Raw genomic sequence first — 23583 nt, forward strand, 5'->3', positions numbered from 1 at the left:
CCGCTCTAGCGGTGTAAGATGGCTGCAATTACTGTCAGGCGACATACCGATGCAAGCTGGTAGTCCTCACAACACTTAACAGTTCACTAAACGGTCAGGACATTTCCTCGTTAAGCTGGGAGTGGGACTTTCTTCTTATAGGCAGCAAATGCACTGAGGTCGCATGCGGTAGCACAAATAACTATAAACTAGTAGTTAATACCAAGCTTTCTTCAGTGCCGTCTATAGTGCAAAAAAAAGCTACCGAGCGGTTTTGCTACTGTCAGCGCTATTAAAAATTATGGAATCAACCACATATAAACACAACCTTGTCAATAATTTGGTTTCCGAATTGGACAAAGATTATATTGGCCATTAGAGAGTTAACAAAAGTGGAACTCCTAGTCCTACACAAAGTTAACTGTTGTACAGGCATATTCTTAATCATTTTAAAAGCTTCTAACACCGTTTATCACAAAATAGTATTACATAAACTAGAATCGCAATGTACACTACTGGCCATTAAAATTGCTACACCACGAAGATGACGTGCTACAGACGCGAAATTTAACCGACAGGAAGAAGATGATGTGATACGCAATGATTAGCTTTTCAGAGCATTCACACAAGGTTGGCGCCGGTGGCGACACCCACAACGTGCTGACATGAGGAAAGTTTCCAACCGATTTCTCATACACAAACAGCAGTTAACTGGCGTTGCCTGGTGATACGTTGTTGTGATGCCTCGTGTAAGGAGGAGAAATGCCTACCATCACGTTTCCGATTTTGATAAAGGTCGGATTGTAGCCTATCGCGATTGCGGTTTATCGTATGGCGTCATTACTGCGCGCGTTGGTGGAGATCCAATGACTGTTAGCAGGATATGGAATCGGTGAGTTCAGGAGGGTAATACGGAACGCCGTGCTGGATCCCAACGGCCTCGTATCAATAGCAGTCGAGATGACAGGCATCTTATCCTCATGGCTGTAACGGATCGTGCAGCCACGTCTCGATCCCCGAGTCAACAGATGGGGACGTTTGCAAGACAACAACCATCTGCACGAACAGTTCGACGACGTTTGCAGCAGCATGGACTATCAGCTCGGAGACCATGGCTGCGGTTACCCTTGACGCTGCATCACAGCCAGGACCGCCTGCGATGGTGTACTCAGCGACGAACCTGGGTGCACGAATGGCAAAACGTCATTTTTTCGGATGAATCCAGGTTCTGTTTACAGCATCGTGATGGTCGCATCCGTGTTTGAATGCACATTGGAAGCGTGTATTCCTCATCGCCATACTGGCGTATCACCCGGCGTGATGGTATCGGGTGCCACTGGTTACACGTCTCGGTCACCGCACTTTGAACAGTGGACGTTACATTTCAGATCTGTTACAACCCGTGGCTCAAACCTTTATTCGATCCCTGCGAAACCCTACATTTCAGCAGGATAATGCACGACCGCATGTTTTAGGTCGTGTACGGGCCTTTCTGGATACAGAAAATGTTCGACTGCTGCCCTGGCCAGCACATTCTCTCGATCTCTCACCAATTGAAAACGTCTGGTCAATGGTGGCCGAGCAACTGGCTCGTCACAATACGCCAGTCACTACTCTTGATGAACTGTGGTATAGTGTTGAAGCTGCATGGGCAGCTGTACCTGTACACGCCATCCAAGCTCTGTTTGACTCAATGCCCAGGCGTATCAAGGCCGTTATTACGGCCAGAGGTGGGTGTTCTGGGTACTGATTTCTCAGGATCTATGCAACCAAATTGCGTGAAAATGTAATCACATGTCAGTTCTAGTATAATATATTTGTCCAATGAATACCCGTTTATCATCTGCATTTCTACTTGGTGTAGCAATTTTAATGGCCAGTAGTGTATAAGCGGAATACCAAACCAGCCTTATCCGCAAAATAGAATGCAAAACATGTAGTTCACACCGCTGATGGTAAATTCTTAGTAAAACAACTGTCAGATTAGAAACACATACACACACATGTGATTCAGGATAGTGTGTTGGGTCTGGTTCTATTCTTAATATGCTGGGTGTGATCAATACCTTGTGCTACTTTTTTTTGTTTCATTCAGGATTCCAATACATCATATATACTGAACAGCCAAAGAAACTGGTGCACCTGCCTAATATCGTGTAGGATCCCGCGACCACCCAGAAGTGCCGCAACACGACGTGCTATGAACTCGACTGATGTCTAAAGTAGTACTGGTGGGAACTGACATCATGAATCCGTAAGAGTATGAGGGGGTCGAGATCTCTTGGACAGCACATTGCGAGACATCACACATATGCTCAATAATGTTCATGACTCGGACCTTTAATGGCCAGCGGAACTGTTTAAACTCAGAAGAGTGTTCCTGGAGCCACTCCGTAGCAATTCTGCAGGTGGGTGTCGCATTGTTCTGTTGGAATTGCCCATGTACGTCAGAATGCACAATGTACACGAATGAATGCAGGTGATCTGACAGGAGGCTTACTTACATGTCACCCGTCAGAGTCGTATCTAGACGTATGAGGGGATCCATATCACTCCAACTTCACACGCCCCACACCATTACAGAGCTTGCACTAGCTTGAACGCTCCCCTGCTGACATGCAAGGTCCATGGATTCATGAGGTTGTCTCCATACCCGTACACGTCCATCTGCTCGATACAATTGAGACTCGTCCGACCAGACAACGTGTTTCCAGTCATCAACATTCCAATGTCGGTGTTCACGAGGCCAGGCGAGGCGCAAAAGCTTTGTGTCGAGCAGTCATCAAGGGTACACGAGTGCGCCTTCGGTTCCGAAAGCCCATATCGATCATGTTTCGCCGAATGGTTCACACGCTGACACTTGTAGATGGCCCAGCTTTGAAATCTGCATCAATTTGTCGAACGGTTGCGCTTCTGTCATGTTGAACGATTCTCTTCAGTCGTCGTCGGTCACGTTATTGCAAGATCTTTTACCGGCCACATCGATATCGCAAATTTGATGTCTTACCGGATTCCTGATATTCAAGGTATACTCGTGAAATGGTCGTGCTGGAAAATCCCCACTTAAGCAGCACTAACCGATCTAACAACTGCGCCAGACGCTTGTTGTCTTATATAGGCGCTGCCGACTGCAGCGCAGTTGCGCTTCAGTGTATTTCCCCACTCTTTCGGCTACAAAACCATATTTTTCAATATAATCTCCGTTCAATGTTACGGCTTATGCCTCCTCACTGAGAGACGACCTGTATGCCCGCGTGGTATCATTCTGCTGATCGACGTCGGAGCCAACGTCATGCTGCATCAATAACCTCTCCGCCACCCATTTACTGCTCCCCACAGAGTCCAACCTTCATTGGGCTAGAAGGTGCGAGATTTGGGCTCTACGGTGGATCAGTAAGGATAGTCAAATGGTTCAAATGGCTCTGAGCACTATGGGACTTAACATCTGTGGTCATCAGTCCCCTAGAACTTAGAACTACTTAAACCTAACTAACCTAAGGACATCACACACATCCATGCCCGAGGCAGGATTTGAACCTGCGACCGTAGCAGTCGCGCGGTTCCGGACTGAAGCGCCTAGAACTGCTTGGCCACCGCGGGCGGCTAAGGACAATCCAGTGAAGTTTTGTGAGCTCCACTCGGGTACGCAGATTTGTGTGAGGCCTTGTGTTGTCATGGAGAAGGTGAAGTTCGTTTGCTTTTTTGTGATGACGAACATGCTGAAGTGGTTTTCCAGTTCCCTGAGGGCAGCTATGACTTTTTCCGGCTGAGGGTGCGGCTTTGATCTTTTAGGGATTTGAGGTCCGCCAGTTACGCAAAACACCGTTTTTCTCAGTACCAAAACACGTTTCGGCACCACTATGCCATCATCAGTGGGTTTTTGTTTTTATTTATTCTGCAATGTGAACATTTTATTACATGATCATAAAATTATGTGCATTTTTAGTTCAAAGAACAGATCGTTTCTTTTTGTAAATACCTTTACAGTTGGTAAGCATGAATTTTCTGCATCACTTTTGTGTTAATTATTACAGGTAGCTTGTCATCTGCAACCAAACGATGTCGATGAGAAAGCTTTTTTTTCTGAGATTCAACCTATCTTCTAGAGTGTAATTTAGTTTTTAGAAATGTTTTCGCGCCTATTTTCGTATTTACTTACGTTTTCGTGTGGCAAGTACTTCCATTCTCCGCATCATGCTGAGATGTTGTGATGCATACGTAGCTATAACAAGTATTTTCCACAAATAACGTAGTAAAACGCTTTTCACTACACCAGAACACAGTGTGATTGTGGTTTATTATGTGTCCCAGCCCAGTCAGTGTTCATTTGTTTACCAGAGATTTCGGCGCCAAATTTGAATTTTATTTTCATTTTATCTTTGTGTCTGAGCGTGTGTGTGTGTGTGTGTGTGTGTGTGTGTGTGTGTGTGTGTGTGTGCATGCGCGTGCGCGTCTGTGTGTGTGTTTTCTATGTGTTTCTTAGCTGTGTGTGTTGTCTTTTATATGGTATTCCTATTTGTGTGTAAGTGGTGCGTCTTTACAGATTTTAGTGCATTTATTATTCGTGTGTGTGTGTGTGTGTGTGTGTGTGTGTGTGTGTGTGTGTGTGTGTGTGGCTGATTAAAATGGCTCTGAGCACTAAGCGACTTAACTTCTGAGGTCATCAGTCCCCTAGAACTTAGAACTACTTAAACCTAACGAACCTAAGGACATCACACACATCCATGCCCGAGGCAGGATTCGAACGTGCGACCGTAGTGGTCGCGCGGTTCCAGACTGTAGCGCCTAGAACCGCTCGGCCACCCCGGCCGGCTGTGCGTGTGTGTGTGTGTGTGTGTGTGTGTGTGTGTGTGTGTATGTGTGTACGTGCGTGTGCTTGCGTGTAGACTTTATGTATTTGGCTTGTTTTTATTTGTAAAGTTCCTTTATGTGTTAAATAGTGTGCCCTTGCAGAGTGTAGTGTATTTGTTTAAGACCTGTTTTCCTTCTGGTATTGCCTTCTGTATATGGAAGTTTTCCTCAATGGTCAGTTTGCTGTATAGGCTGTGGCTGGGTTTTAGTATTCTTAAGTCTGCTTCTATTGTGGTTGGGTACTGAGAAAAACGGTGTTTTGCGTAACTGGCGGACCTCAAATCCCAAACACTTTAACTGCAAACTCGGCCAATCCAAGGAGCTGCAAATAAAAAAGGATGGATAATTTGATTTTTTACTTCGGAAGAGAGGTGGTGAGGCGCCACTCCATGGACTGCCATTTTGCTTCCGTTTCGAAGTGATGAATCCATGTTTCATCGCCTCAGAGGATGTTTGACAAAAAATGGTCACGATCAGTAATGCGCAAGCAATTTCCCGCAGATGGTCCTTCGTTGCTCTTGATGGTCTTGTGTTTATTGGCGAGGAACCCAGCGACCATACGCCCCTGAGTACCCTAATGGTGGACGAGTGTGTTGGCACTCTCAACAGAAACGTCTAGTTGTGCAGCGAGGTATTTGATTGTCATTTGTCGATCGCTTCGAATGAGGTGGTGTGCTTCTCCCAGGATACTGAAGAAACGACTCCAGCGTCCTTCTCCATGACAACCCAAGGCTTCCACAAGGCCGCGCTCCTGAGAGGACCCCCAAACCTTCATTGGACTGCTCTTCCTCATCCACCCTACAGCCCGGGTCTTGCACCTTCCAACTTCCATTTGTCTGGACGAATGAAAGATGCACTCCACGGGAAGCAGTACGTGGATGATGAGGATGTTTGATGTAGTAAGACGGTGGCTCGGTCGTCGACCAGTACAGTGGTCCATGCGGGAATACAAGCCCTCCCAGTTGGAGGGGTAAGGCCGTCGCAGCCCGGGTCTTGCACCTTCCAACTTCCATTTGTCTGGACGAATGAAAGATGCACTCCACGGGAAGCAGTACGTGGATGATGAGGATGTTATTGATGTAGTAAGACGGTGGCTCGGTCGTCGACCAGTACAGTGGTACCATGCGGGAATACAAGCCCTCCCAGTTGGTGGGGTAAGGCCGTCGCACTGAATGGAGATTATGTTGAAAAATAGGGTTTTATAGCCAAACGAGTGGGGAAGAGTACGGTGTATTGCAAACCTGAATAAAACTAATCTGCTTACAGAAAAAAACTGTGATGCGTTACTTATCGAACGGCCCTCGCATTAAAGAGCAGTCGAAATACGAATGTAGTCAATACCAACAAATCTTGTAGTGGTTTGCTTTGTTTCAAGGGACAACGAGCTACCACCCACGAAAACACAGGGCCTGACGAACTGGCGGTTACGTTGTGTTGAGCAGAAGTGGCGCAGATATAAATGCTATCTGACGGAGTGCGAGATACCGACATCACACACAAACACATACACCCATACACACACACTTTCTCACTCGCGCACACAGTTACACTTCGGAGAAAACAAACAACACGTGATTAAAGAATCAGTGCGCTATTCCTTTCTCCGTGTTAGCACAGGTATCACATTTCCGTCTCCACTTGTACTGTTGCCGCATCAGAACAAGACACTAAAGTTTAGCAATTTTTCCAGCAACTGGTGTCTTCATGTGATGTCATCATACCAATACAGAGGCAGTAAATGGGTCTTGAGCCAGATGCTTATGATGACAGGCTTTATAGAATTACACGTACTTTGAAGGGGCGAAGGCTTTCATCTCATCTATATAATGAAGTAAGTTTTTTGTAGGGGAACGGGTTATTTGTAAATATATTCTGTCAGATAATACAGCAAAGGTGAGTTTTACAAAATAAATGGAAATTTGTGGTAAGTTCTATGGCACCAAACTGCTGAGGTCATCGGTCCATAGACTTACACACTACTTAATCTAACTTAAACTAACTTACACTAAGGACAACATACACACCTATGCCCAAAGGAGGACTCGAACCTCCGACGGGGGGAGCCGCGCGAACCGTGGCAATTCGCCCTGGTCCGCACGGCTACCCCGCGCGGCTGAATTTGACAGTATTGTGCAACCAGAGTAAAACGGCAGATAGCATGGAGCTTGAAATGGTAAGTTGCTGTATTCAGCATATGTACAGAGAAGCGAGGTTTTTGCACAGCATTCATTCACCTCAGTGAGACACTAAGGGGGGAAAATGTTTCACTGTTACTAAACCATCATCAATTTTTCAACTCTATATTTTATTCAAAGGACGTCCTATTTTATAGTTTATGCATTAGTTAATTACAATCTCTCGAGTGGTATGTTACACACAAAATAACTCCTGTTTTACACCCTGTGCTGGCGATGCCAGATTGCCGGGAACAGCGAATTGGTATAAACTACAATCTTACATTTTACGAGGGTTTAGTAATATAGGGTTTAACAACTGCGACAAAAATGAATAATCCAAAACAGGGGCTATGAATCACTACAATAGACATAACAGTTAAAAATTATTCATTCAAATATTTAAAGAAAATTTTAAAATTTTACTCCTAAATAGCGAGAGAATGAACAGCGACAGATTTTAAACAATGACAGTATTAACAGTATTAAATCGCAACTCAAGCTGTTGAAGACAAATACCTTTGATTACTAATCAGACATAGACATAATGATGACCAGCTTGAGCTGAGCCCAAACATTTCTCAGTCCCGTCATTGAGTCAGACGAGGTATTCAAAAACACACACAAGTTAAAATTTAAAACCGCATAGCCACAAGTGTACAACGACAGAAGTGAATTACAGATCACTTGCTGAAAGATCATATAAGGCCGTCCCACACACTCATGCATGCATGCAGGTCCGAAGGAACATTGCATCGTACTTCTGAACAATATAGACAGTTCAATACCGAATATGTCCGCCGTCACCGGGCAAGTGACTCTCAGTTAATGTCTCTTCTGTACGGGAATAATGAATGGAAGAGTGCAGGTTGTCGACATACAGTTGAGAACAGACGGAAGTTTGGGTTGGCCCTGAGTCGTGCTCGGAATTCCTAATGGTAGGGTGACTGCTCACTATAAGCGGAAAACACGGGTTCGAGTCCTGGTCCGTCTTTCCACTATACAGCTGATGATTATCCAGAGAGTTCCGGAACCTGTACGGAAAACTGGAATAGAGATGAACATAAACATCATATCCGCCCTTTTTATTACTCATGAAAACCACACATTGCATGTTGTCGCACCATACAGCGAGACCTTCAGAGGTGGTGGTCCAGATTGCTGTACACACCAGTACCTCTAATACCCAGTAGCAACTCCTCTTGCATTGATGCATGCCTGTAATCGTCGTGGCATACTATCCACAAGTTCATCAACGCACTGTTGGTGCAGATTGTCCCACTCCTGAACGGCGATTCGGCGTAGATCTCTCAGAGTGGTTGGTGGGTCACGTCGTCCATAAACAGCCCATTTCAATCTATCCCAGGGATGTTCGATAGGGTTCATGTCTGGAGAACATGCTGGCCACTCTAGTCGAGCGATGTCGTTATCGTGAAGGTAGTCAGTCACAACATGTGCACGATGGGGGCGCGAATTGTTGTCCATGAAGACGAATGCCTCGCCAATATGCTTCCTATATGGTTCACTATCGCTCGGAGGATGGCATTCACGTATCTTACAGCCATTGTGCCGCCTTCCATGACCACCAGCGGCGTACGTCGGCCCCACATAATGCCAGCCCAAAACAGCAGGGAACCTCCATCTTGCTGCACTCGCTGGACACTCTGTCTAAGGCGTTCAGCCTGACCGCGTTGCCTCCAAGCACATCTCCGACGTTTGTCTGCTTGAAGGCATATGCGACACTCGTCGGTGAAGAGAACGTGATGCCGATCCTGAGTGGTCCATTCGGCATGTTGTTGGGTCCATCTGTACCGAGCTGCATGGAGTCGTGGTTGCTAAGATGGACCTCGCCATTGACGTCGGGAGTGAAGTTGCGCATCATGCACGGTTTGAGTCGTAACACGACGTCCTGTGGCTGTACGAAAAGCATTATTCAATATGGTGGCGTTGCTGTCACGGCTCCTCCGAGCCATAATCCGTCATCCACTGCAGTAGTAGCCCTTGGGCGGCCTGAGCGAGTCCGAATAACATCACTTTGGTTCACTCCGAGACGCCTGGACACTTCCCTTGTTGAGAGCCCTTCCTGGCGCAAAGTAACAATGCGGACGCGATCGAACCGCTGTATTGACCGTCTAGGCATGGTTGAACTACAGACAACACGAGCCGTGCACCTCTTTCCTGGTGGAATGACTGAAACTGATCAGCTGTCGGACCCCATCCGTCTAATAGGCGCTGCTCATGCATGGTTGTTTACATCTTTGGGCGAGTTTAGTGGCAGCTCTGAAGTCAAAGGGACTGTGTCTGTGATACAATATCCACAGTCAACGTCTATCTTCAAGGGTTCTAGGAACCGGGCTGATGCAAAACTTTTTCTGATGTGTGTAGTTATTTCCTTTCGTCATTTCTGCGCCGCGTTGAACGGCACCGCTATTTTCCCCAGTGCCGACAGTCACGTTCTTGAATGTGTGGCACCAGTGTAGCCGGAGCTCCTGCGGGACATGCGACCACCGTGAGCGCTCCGTGTAGCACGCCACACACTAGCAGGCTTTTAGCGACGGGCCGCGGACATTTCCGGCAGATTCTCGAAGGCCTGCAGTCCCTGCCTGAGCGTTAGTGGAGGCACAACCTTGAGACCATTATCCGGAATTCTGGGAACTGCCGATCCGATCTCTCACACAAACGGGCGGATTTCTGTGACGGGCCTCGTTCGGCCAAGTCTGTGAGTTTTCGGCGAGCCAGTGACTGACACACTACTCCTACAGAACGGCGTGCTGACATCGGCTACCCAGTACTCTTTCTCACGCTATTTTAAGGAAACTGTTCGGTAAAAAACTTGGTTTTTGCGTCAGTTATAACTTTATATGTCAGCTTCATGATGACCTGCCTCTTGTTTCGCTTATTGTCGCAGTTATTGTGATATTTTGCATATAAGAAATATAATGCCTGAACTTCGAAAAGTTTGCAGTGAAAAATAGGGCAAACTATGAGTTATTGTTTGGTGCATATTGTAAGGTGGCTATAATTTACAAACACTCATCCACATACTTTGCCGTGATCTACAAACACAAATGGCTCTGAGTACTATGGGACTTAACAGCTATGGTCATCAGTCCCCTAGAACTTAGAACTACTTAAACCTAACTAACCTAAGGACATCACACAACACCCAGTCATCACGAGGCAGAGAAAATCCCTGACCCCGCCGGGAATCGAACCCGGGAACCCGGGCGTGGGAAGCGAGAACGCTACCGCGCGACCACGAGCTGCGGACCTACAAACACAATTAGGTATCATGTGATAGGTTGCACACCGTATGTATGAATATATAAAGGAGACTAACATTGTCACGTACGCCTTGTAAATAATTGTTAACGCTTATTGCATGAAAAGTGACGGAGTGTCTTTATTATCAGAACGGCGTAATGAATGATTGTCTGTACTAGTAGAGGTTGGAACGCCAGTAGAGATGAAACAGCAGGCAGAACTGAAGCTCTGGGTGGAAGGCCTGCACAGGTGTTGATCCTGCTTAAACACAGGAAATAGCTAGACGGACGTCGTTACACCTGAGCGCGAAGACTTAATATAGGGGCGACAGGCCGCTATCGGCCGCTATTATAGTAGGGGCTGAAGGATAACCAGATAATACTTCCGAACTTTGCAAATCTTGGACGCAGCTGAGAGGAACGAGGAAGCGTCACCTCGGAAATCACGCAGGCTGGGTTATTTCCAAGGATTTTTACTCAGAAACGTACCATTGTATGGATATAGATATTTCCTCCCAAACTTTCTGCGCTGGACGACAAAAGACTAAAAGATGGTTGGTCGGCGTTCGGAAGAATCTGTGGAGAGGGAGAATATTCCGTGGTTTCGGGAAAATAATTCGTTTTCGGAATTACGATGGTGGGGAGCTGAGTCTTGCTGGGAGGCCAGCGGTGGAGAGACGAGGTCTTCCGTTGTGAGCGCCCGTGTGTGACGGTAGCTCGAGATCAGCTTTGTTGATACAGACGGACTTGCTATCTTTGCTCTCAGGAGAGTTTATAGTTAGAACAGTAGGCACTGTACTGTTGCGAACCTATACGATTCTGGACTTCACCTCCGGGATGGAAGTCGTCGTTGAGTACTCAGTGTTCAGTGATTGAGAGCACTTCTCCCTACAGTCACATTGAGACGTTATATGAACTCCGTCCTTGTGGCTGGGAGTTCGCGTTTCTCGTCCTTAGAACACAGAGAGGAGAAGACAGTATTACAGTATATTAGTCAGAGGACCGCCTTCTGCCGTCCTAGTGTTTTAAAGAGTTTTATTTTGCAGCTGGAGTTCTTCCATCGATGCAGACGTGTACGAGAATCAGCACGCCGACGCACCAGACACAGTACATACGGTGATATCGCAAATTGCTTCTGCCTATTAAGGCTATAAAGCTAAAAAGCTGTGATCACCTTAGTTTATTTCCACTGAGGTTCCACACCACCGTAGATCATCTTTGAAAGTAGTGTCTTCTAGTGCTTGTTACGTAGATGATGACAGTCATTTCGCGTTATTGATATTGGATCGCGCAGTTATAATAAGGGGCGGAGCTGGGCAATTGATTAGTAATTTTACTTAGGAAATGTAAACTTTGTAATATAAAGGTTTTTTTTTAATCTACAATAAATATACAAGCAGGAACAACTTTTATCATTTAGTAGGATTAGTTGCCTTCATCATTCATTTATGTTTAGATTGCAATTTATAGAATTATGATTTCAAATGGTTCAAATGGCTCTGAGCACTATGGGACTTAACTTCTGAGGTCATCAGTCCCCTAGAACTTAGAACTACTTAAACCTAACTAACCTAAGGACACCACACACTTCCATGCCCGAGGCAGGATTCGAACTTGCGACCGCAGCGGTCGCGCGGTTCCAGACTGTAGCGCCTAGAACCGCTCGGCCACTCCGGCCGGCTAGAATTAAGAGATCCTAAGACCTGCTTTAGGGGGTAGTCAGACAGGGCCAAATCTTCACTTTAACGTTTATTATTTTCCGTTGCACACATTCATTTTACACCCGCCTGGAGTAGCATCTTGGAATATTGGACCATTTATTCCATTTATTGCTATAAATGAAATTTAGCTAAGACACTGAATATTTTTAGAGTTAGGAGGACATCTCTATCTATCACTACTTCGAGCAAATTGATGTTACGTAGCACACTCACTTGCGATCGCGCGCTCAAGCGTTAAGGCTACAATGAAATTCTCAAAGCAACCCTAATATGAGAATGCGCTTTTTATAAGCTTTTGACGCGATTTGTCCACAGGTGCTCGTTTAATAAAGCCCTCTTTCAATATTCTACCGCTATTGCAATTACATTAGCATGTTAGTCAGGCAACATGGTGTAAACTCCAATTTTTAACATGGCAACCAGAGAAATGTAGGTGACATTCGAGATTCGCCGACGACGAATGGGTAGCTTTCAGGTGACAGCAAGTTTTAGTTGTTACAAGTGTAGTAAGCCTGGTGGGCCAATGACCACATCAAAAACGTATACAACTGTATCTTGAAGTACCTTGTTTATGAAAATTGGCGCACGAACACTTCACAAACAAGAATGTAAAAAATATGGCGTACGAAGAGATGGCTGAAACATTTCTAGACAGTATTCCAAGTGTGGACTATAGTGTTTCGAACACTAATAACAGTGTCAATCGAGGGAATACGTCAAAAAAATGACAGTGTTTCCTAATGTGAGCTAAAATGATACGTAATGTATCACAAGTAAAATCAACATCTTTTGTAATGATTTTATTAGATGCAAAAAGCTAGCCAGATAGCAAATGCGTTTCATTAGAGACCACTGATGATGCTTTATTTTAATAAAACGAAACGGATTTGGTGAAAAAAATACACATGTTGTCGTATTTGCAAAGACAGATTTCAGATAACCAATAATTTCAGAAATAATCTCATAAACGTGTAGGTCTCTTGAAAGAAGTGTAAAGGATGGGAGGGAGGGGGGGGGGGGGGATGAGATGTATAAACCAACACTGTAGTGAGCGCCAATAAAATGTTCTTGTACTATGTTCATTACGGTAGACTAGTACCCATAACTGTGGTATGTCCATTATTTTACAGGTATTACGAATTAATCTACTTCACAATGGCTCAATCACTCGGCAACTGTCACAGTTTTCTTCTTAGCACTGTCCATGCTTTCTCTTGAAAACATGAACTACTTTCAAATGGCGAAAATGCCTATAAAACGGTGTACTGTACGACGTACTTGCATTGAGACACACTCGTTGTTGTATCGGCTACTGGGGGGAGTCAGCACCGACACAAACAAGGAAGGAGAGAACTTGCAATGGCCGAAGGCACGGTGAGCCCCGAAGTAACAATTAACATCGCTCAAAAGAGGAAAGGCCGCTGGAGCTCATGGGATACCAGTTCGATTTTACACAGAGTATACGAAGGAACTTGCCCCCTTCTTACAGCGGTGTACCGTACGTCTCTAGAAGAGCATATCGTTCCAGAAGATTAAAGAAGGGCACAGGTCAGCCCCGTTTTCAAGAAGGGACGTCGAACAGATGTGCAAAACTATAGATCTATATCTCTAACGTCGATCAGTTGTAGAATTTTGAAACACGTATTATGTTCGAGTACAATGACTTTTCTGGAGACTTGAAATCTACTCTGTAGGAACCAGCATGGGTTTCGAAAAAGACCATCGTGTGAAACCCAGCTAGCGCTATTCGTCCACGAGACTCAGAGGGCCATAGACACGGGTTCCCAGGTAGATGCCGTGTTTCTTGACTTCCGCAAGGTGTTTGATACAGTTCCCCACAGTCGTTTAATGAACAAAGTAAGAGCATATGGACTATCAGACCAATTGTGTGATTGGATTGAAGAGTTCCTAGATAACAGAACGCAGCATGTCACTCTCAATGGAGAGAAGTCTTCCGAAGTAAGAGTGATTTCAGGTGTGCCGCAGGGAAGTGTTGTAGGACCGTTGCTATTCACAACATATATAAATGACCTTGTGGATAACATCGGAAGCTCACTGAGGCTTTTTGCGGATGATGCTGTAGTATATCGAGAGGTTGTAACAATGGAAAATTGTACTGAAATGCAGGAGAATCTGCAACGAATTGATGCATGGTGCAGGGAATGGCAATTGAATCTCAGTGTAGACAAGTGTATGTGCTGCGAATACATAGAAAGAAAGATCCTTTATCATTTAGCTACAATATAGCAGGTCATAAATTATCTGAGAGTAGGCATTAAGAGTGAATTAAAATGGAATGACCATAGAAAATTAATCGTCGGTAAAGCAGATGCCAGACTGAGATTTATTGGAAGAATCCTAAGGAAGTGCAATCCGAAAACAAAGGAAGTAGGTTACAGTACGCTTGTTCGCCCACTGCTTGAATACTGCTCAGGAGTGTGGGATTCGTACCAGATAGGGTTGATAGAAGAGATAGAGAAGATCCAACGGAGAGCAGCGCGTTTCGTTACAGGATCATTTAATAATCGCGAAAGCGTTACGGAGATGATAGATAAACTCCAGTGGAAGACTCTCAGTAGTTCGGTACGGGCTTTTGTCGAAGTTTCGAGAATATACCTTCACCCAGGAGTCAAGCAGTATATTGCTCCCTCCTACGTATATCTCGCGAAGGGACCATGTGATTACACTTTCACGCAATTTGGGTGCATAGATCCTGAGAAATCAGTACCCAGAACAACCACCTCTGGCCGTAATAACGACCTCGATACGCCTGGGCATTGAGTCCAACAGAGCTTGCATGGCGTGTACAGGTACAGCTGCCCATGCAGCTTCAACACGATACCACAGTTCATCAAGAGTAGTGACTGACGTATTGTGAGGAGCCAGTTGCTCGGTCACCATTGACCAGACGTTTTCAGTTGGTGAGAGATGTGGAGAATGTGCTCGCCAGGGCAGCAGTCGAACATTTTCTGTATCCAGAAAGGCCCGTACCGGACCTGCAACATGCGGTCGTGCATTATCCTGCTGAAATGTAAGGTTTCGCAGGGATCGAATGAAAGGTAGAGCCGTGGGTCGAAACACATCTGAAATGTAACGTCCAGTGTTCAAAGTTCCGTCAATGCGAACAAGAGGTGACCGAGACGCGTAACCAATGGCACCCCATACCATTACGCCGGGTGATAGGTCAGTATGGCGATGACGAATACACGTTTCCAATGTGCGTTCACCGCGATGTCACCAAACACGGATGCGATCATCATGATGCTGTAAACAGAACCTGGATTCATGCTAAAAAATGACGTTTTGCCATTCGTGCACCCAGGTTCGTCGTTGAGTACACCATCGCAGGCGCTCCTGTCTGTGATGCCGCGTCAAGGATAACCGCAGCCATGGTCTCCGAGCTGATAGTCCATGCTGCTGCAAACGTCGTCGAACTGTTCGTACAGATGGTTGTTGTCTTGCAAACGTCCCCATCTGTTGACTCAGGGATCGAGACGTGATTGCACGATCCGTTACAGCCATGCGGATAAGATGCCCGTTGGGATCCAGCACGGCGTTCCGTATTACCCTCCTGAACCCACCGATTCCATATTCTGCTAACAGTCATTGGATCTCGACCAACGCGAGCAGCAATGTCGCGATACGATAAACCGCAATCGCGATAGGCTAAAATCCGACCTATATCAAAGTCGGAAATGTGATGGTACACATTTCTCCTCCTTACACGAGGCATCACAACAACGTTTCACCAGGCAACGCCGGTCAACTGCTGTTTGTGTATGAGAAATCGGTTGGAAACTTTCCTCATGTCAGCACGTTGTAGGTGTCGCCACCGGCGCCAACCTTGTGTAAATGCTCTGAAAAGCTAATCATTTGCATATCACAGCATCTTCTTCCTGTCGGTTAAATTTCGCGTCTGTAGCACGTCATCTTCGTGGTGTAGCAATTTTAATGGCCAGTAGTGGACATGTAGGGTGGTTTCCTAGCGTCTACATTCGTAGAAGAGTCGACCAATAAACTGCTTGCTTCTACGTGAAGGTAAAATTTATAGTAATTCGAGCTCACAGTCGTACTTCCCGAGCCATCGATGGGATAGGGAGGAAGGGCCAGTGCGACACAACCTACCCTCCACCACACACCGTAGGGTGTACAGATGTAGATGTAGAGTACCCTCGCTGGCACGTGACATTCTCTCGGTTAACCTTGCCCTCCTCTGCGGCGTGATACGTTCTCGCGTGTTATCTCCATAAGGCGCGCACACGCGCAGTGCTGCCCTTGAGGCGGGCCCGCGACAAACACGACGCTACCCGTTCGGTTTCCGCAGCGTCACGGGGTTAGCAACCGGTCACACCGCGGCCCGGCGCTCTCCTCCGGCGCTGTTTGCATGGGGGGATTAGGGCGGCCATGAACTCGGCACCGCATTACTCACCGCGCCCGCCGAGAAGCACGGCGTAATCACGGTTGCGAGAAAAAGCCATCTCCTTTATGAGCTCCATCCGGTTCGCATTGTCTGGCGTGTCACTGACGAAACTGCTCGCTACCTGCACCCACATGCTCTCGCCAAGAATCTGCTCCTTGATAGCACCGACAAAAGACTCGTACACTTCGTTGCACAACGTTTACACAGTTCCTGTTAGGGCATTCGCATCTACAGGGTGTTACAAAAAAGATACGGCCAAATTTTCACGAAACATTCCTCACACACAAAGAAAGAAAATATGTTATGTGGACATGTGTCCGGAAACTCTTACTTTCCATGTTATAGCTCATTTTATTACTTCTCTTCAAATCACATTAATCATGGAATGGAAACACACAGCAACAGAACGTACCAGCATGACTTCAAACACTTTGTTACAGGAAATGTTCAAAATGTCCTCCGTTAGCGAGGATACATGCATCCACCCTCCGCCGCATGGAATCCCTGATGCGCTGATGCAACCCTGGAGAATGGCGTATTGTATCACAGCCGTCCACAGTACGAGCACGAAGAGTCTCTACATTTGGTACCGGGGTTGCGTAGACAAGAGCTTTCAATGCCCCCATAAATGATAGTCAAGAGGGTTGACGTCAGGAGAGCGTGGAGACCATGGAATTGGTCCGCCTCTACCAATCTATCGGTCACCGAATCTGTTGTTGAGAAGCATACGAACACTTCGACTGAAATGTGCAGGAGCTCCATAGTGCATGACCCACATGTTGTGTCGTACTTGTAAAGGCACATATTCTAGCAGCACAGGTAGATTATCCCGTATGAAATCATGATAACGTGCTCCATTCAGCGTAGGTGGACGAAACTAAAATGAGCTCTAACATGGAAATTAAGCGTTTCCGGACACATGTCCACATAACATCTTTTCTTTATTTGTGTGTGAGGAATGTTTCCTGAAAGTTTGGCCGTACCTTTTTGTAACACCCTGTGTATCTGCGCCCCACGAACGCTGTGTACTTCGGGCACCATTATCTGCCCCCCCCCCCCCCTTCCCACCCCCGTCTTTCTCGTTCCATTCGCGAATGGCGTTTGCGAAGAGTGACTGTCGGTAAACCTCCGCAAAAACTCAGATTTCTCATTTCCTCCTCGTGCTTACAGGTACATCTACATCTACATCTACATTTATACTCCGCAAGCCACCCAACGGTGTGTGGCGGAGGGCACTTTACGTGCCACTGTCATACCTCCCTTTCCTGTTCCACTCGCGTATGGTTCGCGGGAAGAACGACTGCCGGAAAGCCTCCGTGTGCGCTCGAGTATCTCTAATTTTACATTCGTGATCTCCTCGGAAGGTATAAGTAGGGGGAAGCAATATATTCTATACCTCATCCAGAAACGCACCCTCTTGAAACCTGGACAGCAAGCTACACCGCGATGCAGAGCGCCTCTCTTGCAGAGTCTGCTACTTGAGTCTGCTAAACATCTCCGTAACGCTATCACGGTTACCAAATAACCCTGTGACGAAACGGGCCGCTCTTCTTTGGATCTTCTGTATCTCGTCTGTCAACCCGACCTGGTACAGATCCCACAATGACGAGCAATACTCAAGTATAGGTCGAACGAGTGTTTTGTAAGCCACCTCCTTTGTTGACGGACTACATTTTCTAAGGACTCCCCCAATGAATCTCAACATGGCACCCGCCTTACCAAAAATTAACTTTATATGATCATTCCACTTCAAATCGTTCCGTACGCGTACTCCCAGATATTTTACAGAAGTAACTGCTACCAGTGTTTGTTCTGCTATCAGATACTCATACAATAAAGGATCCTTCTTTCTATGTATTCGCAATACATTACATTTGTCTATGTTAAGGGTCAGTTGCCACTCCCTGCACCAAGTGCCTATCCGCTGCAGATCTTCCTGCATTTCGCTGCAATTTACTAATGCTGCAACTTTCACCTTTGGGGTGAGGAGATGAGGATACGGGCGTCAATGTATGTTATTGTTTCCAGCTTCCCTCCATGATGCAAATATTACTAGCAAAACTACTAGTCTGACAACAAATTATGTGTACTGAAGGCCAAGTGCAGTAACCATGATCAAAAATTAACCGTTTTGAACTCGGCATTGCACCCTATTAGCGCAAATTCTGGTGCACTGACGTCCATCAAAGTCGACCAGCCGGCCGGTGTGGCCGAGCGGTTCTAGGCGCTACAGTCTGGAACCGCGCGACCGTTACGGTCGCGGGTTCGAATCCTGCCTCGGGCATAGATGTGTGTGATGTCCTTAGGTTAGTTAGGTTTAAGTAGTTCTAAGTTCTAAGGAACTGATGACCTCAGAAGTTTAGTCCCATAGTGCTCAGAGCCATTTGAACCAAGTCGACCAAGGGAGTTGACTGTGGTTAAATCTGACTACCGCTCACGCCATTTTTCTCTAGATGACCAGTAGTTTGTAGGCGTATAGTATTAACATGGCGGCATGTTTCGACATATGGCGACTAAGTACACTGTAACCTACACTTAGAGTGAACCCATAAAGTTTATTAATTTGTGAACCAAACTCACCAGGAGTAGAATGAAATTGTGCCTCCACGTGCGATCACACGACAAGGCGACCACACGACAATCGAATTTTTGTAGCTTTTTATATTTATGGCGCGAGAAGTTGAAAACTCAGATACACCTGTCCGAAAGCAGTTCGGCGCAACTCTCCAAAATTCTCGAGAAAATCTACTTCTGTGTTTTCTGAACGCGTGTAATATGCTAAAATAAAGTGGACTTATTTTCGGGAAGCAGGGTGGCTCTGTGATAGCGTGCTTGCTCGCAGTGTGTAGGGGACAGGGGTGTCTGGTTTCGATTTCAAGGATATTCAAATTTTAAAACAAAGGTGCATATCCTATACGTGTTTACGTGAAGCGTAAGATACAAAAACACAGAACAAAATTAATTTGTAGTTTTTTTGTTCATACAATCTTTATTAAAACCATTTAAAATAATTAGTAATGCCGAATTTTGGTTTGCAATGAATGTAGTACTTTTGTGTGCCGTTTACAGTTATCACAGAAATGGCAGATGTATACTCTGTATTTAAAAGATGTAGGAGTTCGAACTGAACAGAAAAAAACGAAAACAATATTGATTTCTTATTTTATACTGCAGCTTTTAGTTCCTTTATTTTCAAGAACTGATGCACTCGCATCGACCAGTTCGGGAAGTATATCCATCTCGTACTTCGAAAACATTGAGTTCTTCTTTTGTTTTCCAATTCGCCAAACATAAACAAACTAGTAGCGAAGTACAAACGCCAGTCTGCTTCTTGACGAAAGTGATACCATGTAACAGTGACGTCACTCACCAACGATTGTATGGAATACTGATGTAATTAAGTGTCCGTGAGCAAATTTATTATTAACATCTTTTCAACTCCGCGGCGCCTTCCACTGCAGTACAAGGTGTTAACTGAGGTGAAATGCACGGTTGGCTAACGACGGTTTGCCGACCGGCGATTAACGTTGGTGCACCGCAGAGACACTTTAAACGTGGTTTACTTTTAACCGTGATCATTAGACCTTGGTTATCTTGCTTCTTTACCGAGTTTGGTGCACTCGACCGCGAGGTATGAAACAACTCTCTTACATATACTTTTCTCAAAAACTAGCGAAAACACTGGTAATCATAACGAGTACTGATTCCTCTACACCATTGGAAATTTGTGGTGAGGTCTTATCGGACCAAACTACTGAGGTCATCGGTCCCTAAGCTTACACACTACTTAATCTAATTTACGCTAAAGACGACGCACACACCCCATGCCCGATGGAGGACTCGAACCTCCGACGGGGTCAACCACGAGGGCCGCGACAAGACGCCTAGACCAAGCGACTACCCCGCGCGGCGTCTATCTCATTTCTTCTCCCTTTTCATAAAGTGGTTTCATTAACGATCATTTATATTTGTTAGGAAATTAAACACAACTGGACACACCGCACAGGTGAGTCAGTACAAAACTTACGGGTACGTATCGTACACTGGTCCTCACCTCCTATGGCGTGTCGGACATCCTTTTGTCCTGTATAGTGCAGCAACTAGACTTAGCATGGTCTCAACAAGTCGTTGGAAGTCTCCTGCAGAACTACCGAACCATGCTGCTTGTGTAACTGTACATGATTGTAAAAGTGTTGCTAGTGCAGTGTTTTGTGTACGAACTGATCTCTCAATTATGTCTCATTAATTTTCTATGGGATTTGTGGTGTCACCGCCAGACACCACACTTGCTAGGTGGTAGTTTTAAATCGGCCGCGGTCCATTAGTACATGTCGGACCCGCGTGTCGCCACTGTGTGATCGCAGACCGAGCGCCACCACAAGGCAGGTCTCGAGATACGGACTAGCACTCGCCCCAGTTGTACGGACGACTTTGCTAGCGACTACACTGACGAAGCCTCGCTCCTTTGCCTAGCAGATAGTTAGAATAGCCTTCAGCTAAGTCCATGGCTACGACCTAGCAAGGCGCCATTAGCCTTACATAGCAATTGATACTTATCGTATAAAGCATGTCTCATCAAGAACGATGTATACAACAAGGATGGATTAAAGTTAAGTATTCCAAAAGCTACGTACTTTTCTTTATAGCATTCATTACGTATCCTGTTTCAGACCTCACGCCATCCTTCGTGTGTTTATAGCGTGCATTGCGGTCCCCTCAAATCACACTGTGTCGGCACTTCTGTCGACACATCAGGATTCATGTCAGGTGATCTGTGTGGGCATATCATTCGCTCAGAATGTCCAGAATGTTCTTCAAACCAATTGCAGACAACTGTGGCCTGGTAATATGGTGCACTGTCACGCATAACATCATGAACGGCTGCAAATGGCCTGTAAGTGGCCGAAAATAACCATTTACACGCAGTGATCGATTCAGTTGGACCAGAGGACTCAGTCCACTCCATGTAAACACAGCCCACACCGTTTGGATCCACCACCAGCTTGCACAGTGGCTTGTTGACAACTTGGGTCCAAGGCCTCTGGCCGGCCAGTGTGGTCGAGCGGTTCCACGCCCTTCAGTCTGGAACCACGCGACCGCTACGGTCGCAGGTTCGAATCCTGCCTCGGGCATGGATGTCCTTAGGTTAGTTAGGTTTGGATAGTTCTAAGTTCTAGGGGACTGATGACCTCAGATGTTAAGTCCTATAGTGCTCAGAACCATTTTTGAACCAAGGCCTCGTGCGGTCTGCGGCACACGCCACGCTCTAACCCTACCATTAGCTCTTACCAGCTGAAATCGGGACTCATCTGACTGGAAGTCGTCTAGAGTCCGACCTATATGGTCAGAGCCCAGGAGATGCGCTGTAGGCGGTGTCGTGCCGTTAGCAAAGGCACAAGCGTCGGTTGTCTGCTGCCGCAGCCCACTACAGCCAAATTTCTTCGGACTGTCCTAGCGCACACGTTCGCCGTACGTCCCACATTGATTTCTGCGGTTATTTCAAGCAGTGTTTCTTGTCTGTTAGCACTGACAATTCTACGCAAACGCCGCTGCTCTCGGTCGTTTAGTGAAAGCCGTTGGCCACAATGTTGTCCATGGTGAGAGGCTGAAAGATTACCGTCAGACTTCCTTGCCTTGGGACGCGATATGAAGGCTGACGTCGTCAAGCCCTGAATGAAAATTGCGCAACGTAGAACTGGAGAGGGGAGTTTGAGAGCGCCACCTAGAGACCGTGCCCTTTCTGTACGATACTAGGCAAGGGGCTGGAGGGCTCACACGCTCATGTGTGGGTCCCTGCATTCTACATCTTTTATTTTAAATGAATTCCTTTAACTTGACTCCTTTGCGATTTTTAGGGTACGTTAAAGATTGATGACAATTGATTATCTATTTATTTTAAACATTATCACTCGACTTTACAGCCATTTCAGCAATTGTTCCAGTTTACAGATATTACAATTTTACAACTTATAGCTCGGGGATATTATATACTAATCTGCACGCACATTTCTACGGGCAAGACGGAATTGCGTTGGCCAAATGTATACCACCAAAGTCTCCCAATATTTTACATGGGACATCCACTATGTGAGGAGGATAACGGGCAAACTGGGAACCAGATATATTAACACAGGGGGTTAAATTTCCGAAATTAAACGAGATCATTCATTTCCTTACACAATAAAAGAATTAGTGCAAATATTCAAATACCTCTCACCCACTCGTGAACATTGAGACAGACGCACTGAGGGAACGTCTGCTCACTTACCCGTCTTCTGTAACACTACTAGAATATTGCGGGCACCCAGAGGTCTTCCTGGGCCCCGGTGGTCGAACCACTTGGCCGTGACCAACCTCTCCACCCCAAATCTTGCGACACTGGAACGTCTTTGACTTTTACCTGCGTGTGCTGCCTCTCTGATCCCCTACCCAGTAGTAAGGTTGGCACTACTGTATTACAGAACTACTTCCCAGCCAATATTTGGCCACGCTTTATGGAAAGATGTGAGGAGGATTAGGAAAGTTCACGTGCAGATTCACATTCACGTGCAAGAAATGCATAATACACGACACATATAAATACGTATTATGAAGCCTGACACATTTCTTTCCACCCGTCCACATGGGTTCTGTTGCACCCGCGGCCGACCGCGTCGTGCAGTAAAATTGGCGGCGGAGCCGCCTGCGTTTGTATTTACCGATGCGAGTGAGCTGCAAAACCTGCTGCTTATGGAGCGGAAACTACTGTACCGTTTCAAGGTAATGCCTAAAATTCGATATTCTCGGCACACTCTTGACACTGTGGATCTTGGAGTATTCAATTCCGTAATGATTACCTAAACTGAATGCGTCTAGCTCCAACTACCATTCCACTTTCAAAGTTTGTTAATTACCGTCTCGCAGAGATCTTTCCCCATGAATCACCTGGGTACAAATGAGAGCTCCGCCGATGCACTGCCCATTTATAACCTATGCTCGTGGCACTATCGCCATCTGCATATTTGCATATTGTTATTCCATGATTTTTCTCACTTCAGTGTATATCCAGTTGATGTTTCGCCATACCCCCGGGAGTCTTTGATCCATAGCAATTGCTTCAGCTTCATCCTTGCTGTTTTCACATAGTTGTATGTCATGCAATTGTGTCTGGACACCAGCTTTTAAGAGTTCTACAT

The sequence above is a fragment of the Schistocerca serialis genome, chromosome 2 (assembly GCF_023864345.2).
Source record: "Schistocerca serialis cubense isolate TAMUIC-IGC-003099 chromosome 2, iqSchSeri2.2, whole genome shotgun sequence".
Classification (NCBI taxonomy): Eukaryota; Metazoa; Arthropoda; class Insecta; order Orthoptera; family Acrididae; genus Schistocerca; species Schistocerca serialis.